At 35.1% G+C, this 10,773-nt stretch overlaps 1 long non-coding RNA gene across 1 annotated transcript in view; it reads left to right on the forward strand.

The window, feature by feature from the left end:
* LOC124975881 (uncharacterized) overlaps positions 1–9,924 on the forward strand; it is a 29,096-nt gene extending 19,172 nt beyond the window's left edge. The window contains exon 3 of the long non-coding RNA XR_007106927.1: positions 9,877–9,924. This is a non-coding gene — a long non-coding RNA (uncharacterized LOC124975881). The remainder of the gene's footprint in view (positions 1–9,876) is intronic.
* The last annotated feature ends 849 nt before the right edge of the window (positions 9,925–10,773 follow it).

Consider the following 10,773-nt stretch of genomic DNA (forward strand, 5'->3'; position numbering starts at 1 on the left):
TTGCCAACCAATCATCCCTTCAGTTTCAACACAAGAAAATAAAAATATAACACATAAAAGGAAAACAGAAGTTGCCATGTACAAATCACTGCTATATGAGAGAGAGAGAGAGAGAGAGAGAGAGAGAGAGAGAGAGAGAGAGAGAGAGAGAGAAAGATTTGGTTTCTTTCCATCCAACAATTTTGAAGGCAGTGTAAATTATAAATCTTCTCTGGAATGATCTAGGTCTGATTTGCACAGTTCAAGACTGACAAGAGAGGGTAGAAATTGTTATAGCTCAACTCTGGCTTAAAGTTTGAAGAGATATTATATAGTTATTACCACACTAAAGTGCTCCACCTGTCATTTTAGAGAGCACAGTGATGGATGTCACTTTGAGAGCCTTGAAGTGATAGGTAGTAGCTCCAAACACTGAGGTAGACTTCAACAGTTTAAACAGTATCCACCACTCATTGCTAAGAATTAATATGCTGTTTTTATGTATGCCTTAATTATGCCATGGCAAAAACTTTGCATTTTTCTAGAATGATTTGTTAACTTCTTTTATAAAAAGAAACTTATCTCACTCTATTCATAACACTGCAGCATAAAATAGAGGAGAGTTTTCTTTTATGAACAGAAACATTAAGCAATGCTAATAGGCCTCAGAGACCTAATTTATTTTTTTCTGAGATGTGTGCTGGGGTCCAGCCCTAGCAGGAGTCCATGGGTTTCACACAGGTAAACAGGGCACTGGGAGCCAGTGTTGGTGATGGATGGAGAATGAAAGACACAGACTCTAGTTCTGGTGCAATCAATCCCACTTTATTCTGAAGAAGGCTGGGTTTATATACTTTTTTTCAGGCTATAATGGCAGTCTTGTGGTTAATATTAAAGTTTCCAAAGCATAGGCAGAAAACAGCAACCTTACAGATTATCCTTACCTAATCACAATTGTTTTAAGAATATCTAACTATGCCGATGAGCTAATACAATGTTTATTTCCTTAATATCTAAACTTTATGTGACCTAAGACTATTCTTATTCTCGCGGTTAAAGTGATAGACAAGTAATCTCATGTGACCGTTTCTATTAGGTCCCTCTGGTTAATATCTAAATTACTGAGTTAAGGGTTACAGGAGGGCAGTGGCCCCAATGGTTATTGTGTACCAACATTTATTATAGGGGTGACATATTCTTTGTAGGAAGGAAGGAATGTTTTGTAACCTTTTTCTCTTACCTCACCACCACACATAAACAAAACCATTGTTAAAATTTAACCAGCCTGTTGGAGACAAAGGCAGATCTATAACTATTTTCTCCAGAGGCTTTCAGGGACTCATTGCACAGTTGTAAAATTATTTTTAATTTTGTTAGTGGTAAAGACCCATTGTTTTTCAGATTGTAGGTAATATTTTCTGGAATTTTTGTTGTATTCCCCTCGTTCCCTTAAGCAATCCCTTCAGACTGAAATGAGTAATATATTATCAGAAAAACACAGCAGAAAAAACACCATGCTCTGGAGCAAAACATCTGGCAATTCCTTTTAGGATGAGCCTTTGCAATTATGCTCCAGGGAATCTTTGTCAAGCACTGGATGGAATTCTGGATGCCCCCGCAGATGTGGAGGAATTAACTGCTTTATTTGTCATCATTCATTTTCACTTAGCCACAAATGAGGTCATGTACATCAAATCACTTCTAGATTGATTCCTCTCTTATGTCATATTCTACTCTTTTTCTTGATCCCTACCTAAGTTAACTGATCTTGAAAGCTATTTTTATACATTTGTGTTCTTGATCTTCTTCCTATACTTGCTAATGTTTTGCCTTGTGAATGATTACACTAGATTCCATTCAACTTGAATCACTGGGATTGATTTTCTATGGTTTTCTAGCACTCACTTCAATTAAGCAGTAGCACCAGTGTGGAACTATCTACTAATGATTGACAGTTTTCTTGGATGATGACTTTTCCCCTTGGGTCTGTTCTCTCCTGTGCTTCCAAAAGGCTTACTATTTAGGTAAAATTCACCAAAAACCCGAGTAAATTGGAATTCTGAGAATTTTGCATAATTTTCTTTTATGATTATTTAAATCCAAGCAACAACCAAGTTATGACTCTTCACCTTTATGTACTCATAGTTTATCCTCTCCTTCTCATCAGTGTACACACAGACTTAATTTAAACTATTGTAGTATTCACCTCAAATTACCTTCCTACATCCTGAATCACACAAAATGTAAATTGATCAATAGGAATTCCATGCAAATCCATTAATTGTTCTCCAAAACCTATAATAGAGCGAGGTCCTTAACTTTGCCCAGATACCCCCATAATTTCCCATCTGGAATGGTCAGTTTAAGCTCCAAAATGGTGGATATGAGGACAATCACTTATATCAACAACATGAAATTAAATTTAGTTCCCTGAACTCATAATTCTGTTTCCTGCCCCAATGAAATTACACCTGCAAATTCCTGTATCTAAAATGTCCCTCTATTCTTTTCTCAATTAAATAATCCACACTTTTCCTTAATACTCATTCTTTTGCTTTTACTCCTGAAGGAGAGTGTACATCTACTCTTGTATCTGAAACTATGTGAGAATCTAGTTACACATACTCATTTGTAAACTTTCAAAAGTCTAAATGGATCATATTAATGCATGCAGGCTGAAATTTTAATTTTTAAAATATATTATTTCTCTGGCACATACCTATAATTCAAATGGCTCAGAAGGCTGAGGCAGGAGAATGAAAAGTTTCAAGCTGGCCTCAGCAACTTAGTTAGACCCTAATTAATGTAGCAAGACACAATATCAAAATTTAAAGGAGTTCTGGGGATATGGCTCAGTGATTAAGAACCCCTGGTTTCAATCACCAGTATCCCCACAAAAAATATGTATTTGTGTGTGTGTATATATGTATATATAACTGATTTATATCATATATAATATAAATATAATTTTTAAAAATTTATTTACTGATGAGATTGGTAATGGAAATATTAAGAATCTTTTGTATATTCATACCACTTTTTGCAAAAAGTAGTGAAATTTTAATGTATGAATTCAAAATTAAATATTCCACTGTGTAATTATGAATATAATACAACATACATTTATGTATATTCGTGAAAGTAATGGGCCAATTAGTAGCATTTGTCCTGTTATCCTTAAAAATACAATATATAACAGGACATTTAAAAATCAGGTTTGAGGATTTTAGTCACTTAGCTGATTTAATGTTTCATATATTCTGTAAAATATTTTTGTCTGGAAGGGAGAAGGTTTTAAAGTTGTTAATGACTAAACCAAGTTGAGTATATTGTACATGCTAACATGATAGAATCACACTTTAGAATTAACAAAATTCACATAAGCAAACCTTAATTTATTTACAACCTTAACTAGCATTGGTAAAGGCGGTTTTACTATTTTGAGAAAGCCAATGAGTAAAAATTTTTGAAGAAGGATTTCAGTAATTAAACAGGTTCAGAACATGGACTGAACCATGTTAGATTTCTGTGAGCAGAAGTCTTCAGAGTTTTTATATTGCTAACATGATGAAATATTTAATTTGCCAAAAAGAGTAAGTCTCCTGTCATTTGACCATGTCATGCAGCCATATTATCCAGACTATTTTACAAAGTTAGTTTCCCCAAAACACCACCTTGAATATGTAATGTGGATGCTTCCATTATTAATTCAATATTTAGTTAAATAAATGCAAAGTAACCCTATGTGAAAGAAGCAATAGAAATAATATTTTAAGTCTCTTTATTACTCAAGCCATTTTAATAAGCAGTACCCTAAGTATTCTAGGGTATGGTATGCTCTGCTTCCTGGAAAATATTCAGGAAATATTTTTGATAATATTTATAGTGTATAAGGAAATGTTGAACAATTAGATGAAATCAAAGCATAAGCTAAAAACATGCAAATATAAAATCTACGAGTAAGATTTAGAATAAATATTTTCAGTCCCAATTTCCTAGGATATTTATGCATCTTTTGAAATATTCAAAATGATTTAAATATAGATTAAAATAATTTCTGGGGAAGTTAAGTTATACCATTGTGATTTAGTCAGTGATCTAGCCAGTAAGGAACTGTGTGCAGAAAATGCTGCTACTGATGGCAGTCCTTTGTATTGAGGGATTTGAGAATGGAAGCACATGTGGAGAAGAATAAAACAACGTGGTACATGGCAACACACTGTAGTCTGCAGCTTTTTCAGCTGTTACCACCAGTGACTACCAAGCACAAGTATGAAGATTGACACATGAAAAATAGAAACTGAGGTAAAAGAATCTTCATTAAAGTGGAAGCAGTAGAAGGGATCTGAAAATGAAAGCATGTTTCACAAAAAAATCATGACTGTTTTATCATTCCATGAGAGTCAACAATGAGAAAACAATGGAACAGTGGTCAAGGGAAGATAAAGAAGGGAAGTGAAGTCACTTTGAAGGGATGACCAGTCATGAAGATAAGGATGAATCAGCAAGTTATCATTATAAAACCACTGGGGATAATTAGGATTTTTTTTTTGGTAGAGATGAATGTACTGGAAATGAAAGATTTAAGACTCTTTATGGAAAGAGGTGAATTCTGAATTACATTTCAGGGACAATAGAAAGAACAAACACCACTAAATGATATTTCAGTAGATATTAAGAAGAGTCCATGGGATGAATGATTGATGGAGATGAGTCATTTGGACACAAACATAATGGGAAGATGTACTAAGAGAAATCACAAGTCATCTCTATTCTAGGTCCTTATTTGAGGTAAATGATGATTCTGAAAGTATATATGCAGTATTTCAAAAGAGATAAACAGGGTTAAGAGAATAATAGTCTAATGCTATGAAGAACATTGCCCCGTGATGTCTCTGTATGCACCCTACTCTTATTCTTCTGAGAAAAACTCCACCATCTGGTGCTCTCTGCTCATGCAGGCCAACAAAGTCACTGGGCCTCTTCTCTTTGTGGCCTGGCCTTCCTTTTGTGCACTTTCAGTCTGTGTGACCGTAAACTAAATTCATATAAAAATTGCTTCCAAATTTATTTTTTTCCTACATGAACCTATTATTTGATGTCTAAATGGAATATCCATTTGAATTTTTGAAATATATACTGACTAAAACTGGATTTTCTGATCATTTTGCCTCCAAACCTGCTTCTCTCAAGTCTCTGCCACTGAAGTTCATAGCAACACTTATCTACCAATTACAGGGGCCAACATCCTCCTTAAAGGATTCTTTTAGTATCTTCTTTCTTTGACATGATATGTGTATATAATCATCAGCAAAGTATGACTTCAAAACATGTTTAACCACTTCTCATTTTTCTGACCTAGTCACTCAATCTCCCACCTAAATTACTGCAATAAACAGAATTCTTCTATCATTTGTATCTAGAACCCAAGGATTTTATTTACAGTAGAGAATTTATAGTATAAATCTTCTCAAACCAAACACAAATTATTTGATTCCTCTAATAAAAGTTATCCCAATTGTTATTTATATGACTTAGATTAAAAGCACAACAAAAAGCCCATGATAGATTACAAAATATTGATTTTGTGTACCACATGAAGGTTCAGCTTCCTTTAGCCACAAAAAACTTCTGTTTTCTGAACATTGACAATGTTCTGTCAGAAAATTGTACACTCATCTTTCCTCTTCCTTGAAGTCTTTTCTGCCTTGTATTTCCATGACTTCCTTGCTTGCTTTCTATAATTATTTATTCCTATAATTATTAGCTTTCCAATAAATATTTCCCTTTCTACCCTATTTACAATCATAATGCATTGCGGGGGCGTCCGGAATTCCATCCAGTGCTTGACAAAGATCCTCTGGAGGATGATTGCAAAGGCTCATCCTAAAAGGAATTGCCGGATGTTTTGCTCCAAAGCATGGTGTTTTCTCTGATAATATATTACTCATTTCAGTCTGAATGGATTGCTTAAGGGGATGAAGGGAATACAACAAAAATTCCAGAAAATATTACCTACAATCTGAAAAACAATGGGTCTTTACCACTAACAAAATTAAAAATAATTTTGCAACCATACAATGAGTCCCTGAAAGCCTCTGGAGAAAATAGTTGTAGATCTGCCTTTGTCTCCAACAGGCTGGTTAAATTTTAACGATGGTTTTGTTCATGTGTGGTGGTGAGGTATAAGAATAAGGTTTCATAACATTCCTTCCTTCCTACAAAGAATATGTCACCCCTATAATAAACGTTGGTACACAATTACAATTGGGACCGCTGCCCTACTGTACCCCTTAACTCAGCAATTCAGATATTAACCAGATGGACCTAGTAGAGATAGTCACATGAGATTACTTGTCTATTGTTTTAACCACGAGAATATTAAGAATAGTCTTAGGTCACATAGAGTTTAGATATTAAGGAAGTAAATATTGTATTAGTTCACCGAGGTAGTTAGATATTCTTAAAACAATTGTGAATAGGTAAGGATAATCTGTAAGGTTACTGTTTTCTCATAATTTTCTGTTCCTTGTTAAAAACAATTTCTGCCTATGCTTTGAAAACTTCTTTAATATTAACCACAAGATTGTCATTATAGCCTGAAGAAAAATGTATATAAACCCAGCCTTCCCCAGAATAAAGTGGGATTGATTGCACCAGAACTAGAGTCTGTGTCTTTCATTCTCCATCCATCACTGACGCTGTCTCCCCGTGCCCCGTTTACCAGTGTGGAACCCATGGACTCCTGCTAGGGCTGGACCCCGGCAAGTGGCGCCCAACATGGGACCATCTGGTAAACTCCCCATTTATTATTAATTTCTTTCCTTTTTGAGACAGCTAGGATCCCGCCTGGGATGCTGTGGACCCCTCGGTAGAGAAGGCCGAGAAAGGATAGGCAGGGATAGACAGAACAGCTACCATGGGAGGTAGTGAAAGCAAAGAAAGAGCATTATTTATTGATATTGCTAAGCACTTATTAACTAAAAGAGGAACGCATGTAAGAACAGCTCAATTAAAAAGATTTTTTCATTTTGTGCAAGAATGTGCCCCTTGGTTTCCTGAACAAGGTACTTTAGATGTTAAAACCTGGAAAAAGGTAGGTGATGCTATGCATGCACATCATAGATTATATGGCAATGAAAGAGTCCCCATGGATGCTTTTGCATTGTGGAATCTTTTTAGGGACTGTTTAGACCCTAGACATGAAAGTGAGCAGCTAAGTAAAAGGGTAAGATCACCAGATGAAATGTCAGAAAAGGAGACTTTGCTGACAGCCTCGGTTAAAAAATATACAGAGGAAACTCAGAGTGAAAGTGAAAGTGAATCAGATGATGATGAAGACGGCAAAAAGGAGAAAGGTCTACCTGATCAGCTCTCCCCGTCTGATGAGGAGGACTTGGAAGAAGCCGCTTTCAGATATCATAATGAGGATCCACCTTTGGTGGCTCCTGTTGTGCCGGCCCTTCCTAAACCCCCAGATAAAATAAAAAGGAAAGTCCAAAAGGTAGGATTTCTAGGTGCTGTTAGTGAGGCACAAAAACAGGGAGATGTTAGTATTTGTTGCCCTGTAGTATGGGCTATAGATGAGGGAGGAGAGCCTCATTGGGAGCCTCTCTCTCTTTTAAAATGTTAAAAGAACTAAAAGCAGCTGTAAAAGATTTAGGACCTACTTCCCCTTATACTCTGCAGCTAGTGGAGAATGTCCTTCTCCTGTGGCTGTCCCTAAAGGCTATCATATTATAGTCATTGATTTACAAGATTGCTTCTTTACTATCCCTTTAGCTAAACTAGATAGACGGCGTTTTGCTTTTAGCTTACCATCGCCTAACTTACAAAGGCCTTATCAAAGATTTCAATGGAAAGTATTACCTCAAGGAATGAAAAATAGTCCTACATTATGTCAAAAATTTGTAGATCAAGCTTTAATTAATTGTAGACAAAAGTATCCAGACTGCTATATGATTCACTATATGGATGATATATTGATTGCACATTCTCAAAGCCATTTGTTACAAATAATATTACAGGATTTGATTAAAGATTTACAGAGGTGGGGTCTGATAGTGACTCCTGAAAAAATTCAACAGGAACCTCCTTATAATTATCTAGGAAGAACTATAAAAACAGATTGTGTCAGCTCTCAAAAGTTACAAATTCGAAAAGACAAACTATTAATAGTTAAATGATTTTCAAAAATTATTGGGAGATATAAATTGGATTAGACCTTATTTAAAACTCTCAACTAATGATTTAAAACCTTTGTTTGAAATACTAAAGGGTGATTCAGATCCTAACTCAAGTAGAATATTAACTAAAGAAGGAGAACAAGCCTTACAAGTTGTTGAAACTGCAATTCAAAAACATTACTTGCAACAAGTTAATTATAACTTGCCTTGGGTTTTTATTGTGCTAAAAATGAAACATACTCCAACAGGTTGTTTATGGCAAAATGATCCACTTGAATGGATACACTTACCAGTATCAGGAAAGAAAATATTAATGTCTTATCCTACTATGGTAGCTTCTTTGGTATTAAAGGCTAGATTTAGAAGTAAAGAATTGTTTGCTTGTGAAATGCATGAAATAATTATTCCTTACACAAGAGAACAATTTGACCAATTATTACAAATTGATGATCAATGGGCTATTGCATTTCTAAATTTTACAGGAAAAATTTCTTTCCACTTGCCCAATAATCCTTTACTACATTTTTTACTTCAAACAGAAATAATATTTCCTAAATGATGCTCCTCAACTCCAATTAACAATGCTATGTTAATATTTACAGATGGGTCATCAAATGGAAAAGCAGTTACAATAATTAATTCTCAACCCACAGTTCTATGGACACAAGAAACTTCTGCACAAAGAACTGAATTAGAAGCAGTCATCTATGCTTTCAAGACTGTTGCTCAACCCTTTAACTTGTACACAGACTCACTATACATTGTTAAACTGTTTCCAACCATAGAAACAGCAATGCTCTCCTTTTCATCTAAAATTATACATAGGTTACAAGAACTTCAATATCTAATTCATAACAGAACTTCACATTTCTTTATAGGTCATATTCGGGGACATTCTGGATTACCTGGTCCCCTTGCTCAGGGGAATACCCATGCTGATCACTTAACTAAAAATTTTATTTTAACAGCTATAGAAGAAGCTATTATATCACACAAAAATCATCATCAAAATTCATCTGCCTTACAAAAACAATTTCATATTTCTAGAGAAGAAGCTAGAACTATTGTTAAAAATTGTCATGTTTGTCCTAAATTTATTCCTTCTCCACAGATGGGAGTTAATCCTCGAGGACTTTTACCTAATGTCTTATGGCAAATGGATGTAACTCATATATCAGAATTTGGAAAATTGTCTTATGTTCATGTTACAGTTGATACCTTTTCTCATGTTATTGTGGCCTCAGCCAGAACTGGGGAAGCCTACAAGGATGTGATTCAACATTTATTCCTTTGTTTTTCTGTTTTAGGAATGCCTAAAAAATTAAAAACTGATAATGCTCCTGCTTATACATCAAAACCATTTAAAGATTTCTGTTCCAGGTTTAATATTTCTCATTCTACAGGAATTCCTTATAACCCACAAGGACAAGCAATAGTAGAAAGGAGCCACCAAAGATTAAAAATACAAATAAATAAGCTAAAGGAGGGAGAGCTTAAATACTCTTCCCCACATCATATTTTACAACATGCTTTATTTGTTTTAAATCATCTAAATACTGACAAGGAGGGAAATACTGCAATGATGAGACATTGGGAAAGTAAAAGGTCAAAGCAAAGTTTAGTAAAATGGAAAGATTTATTATCTGGTAAATGGAGAGGACCTGATGTCTTGCTAATCTCCAGTCAAGGCTATGCTTGTGTATTTCCACAGGATGCAGAAACACCTTTGTGGATTCCAGACAGATTGATACATCACTACAATGAGCCCTATTTGAAGGAGGAAGAACAAAAAGTATTGGATCCCTTACCAACCCAATCAGACGGATGAAAACTGACTAGTATTTAAGATGAAAAAGTTGCATCTTGCACAATCATCTGCAACTCACAACTCAGACCTGCCGACTTGGGGACAAGTGAAACGCCTGACTGCTGCTGCTGAACACATGGTGAACAGCTCTGGAAAACCTAAAACCCCAGAGGCTTTGTTTTTTGCATTGAATGCTCTCATTTCAACTCAGGTACTGCCTATGATAATGAAGGGAAAGCTTACTGGACCTATTTTCCAAATCCTCCCTTACTGCATCCAACTACTTGGAGCAGATCTAATATTAAAGTATTTACTAATGAGCCTCAACTACTTGGAGGGATTTCAGATTCTTTAATACCACATAAAATAGCATTTACAATTACATTTCATGGAATTACTGAAGAGACACCAATGTGCTTTAGTACAGATAATCTACATGTGCCATTGGGATGTCTCCCTTTAAGTTATAGGACTTACATTACTGATTCTCCAGGAGAAGAAGACAACGAAAGAGATATATGGTCCCTAGAGATAACCTCACTTGGATATGCTAATTATAATGATACAAATATTTCAGTGGCTTTACCGCCTCCTTTTAAACCGTGTGACGACTTTAACAGTCGTAAAGACAGCTCTTGGAATCTACTCAATTTAGAAACAGATTTCCCAAAATGGTTTGAATGTGGTTTTCATCATACTGCATTACAGTTTAAGCCACAAGGCTCTGCTACTACTATTACAGATTATTCTGTGTCTTCTCCTGATTTTGATTATAAACTTTGGTTAAAGATAAGACGAAAT

This window comes from Sciurus carolinensis, unplaced genomic scaffold, assembly GCF_902686445.1.
Source record: "Sciurus carolinensis unplaced genomic scaffold, mSciCar1.2, whole genome shotgun sequence".
Lineage (NCBI taxonomy): Eukaryota > Metazoa > Chordata > Mammalia > Rodentia > Sciuridae > Sciurus > Sciurus carolinensis.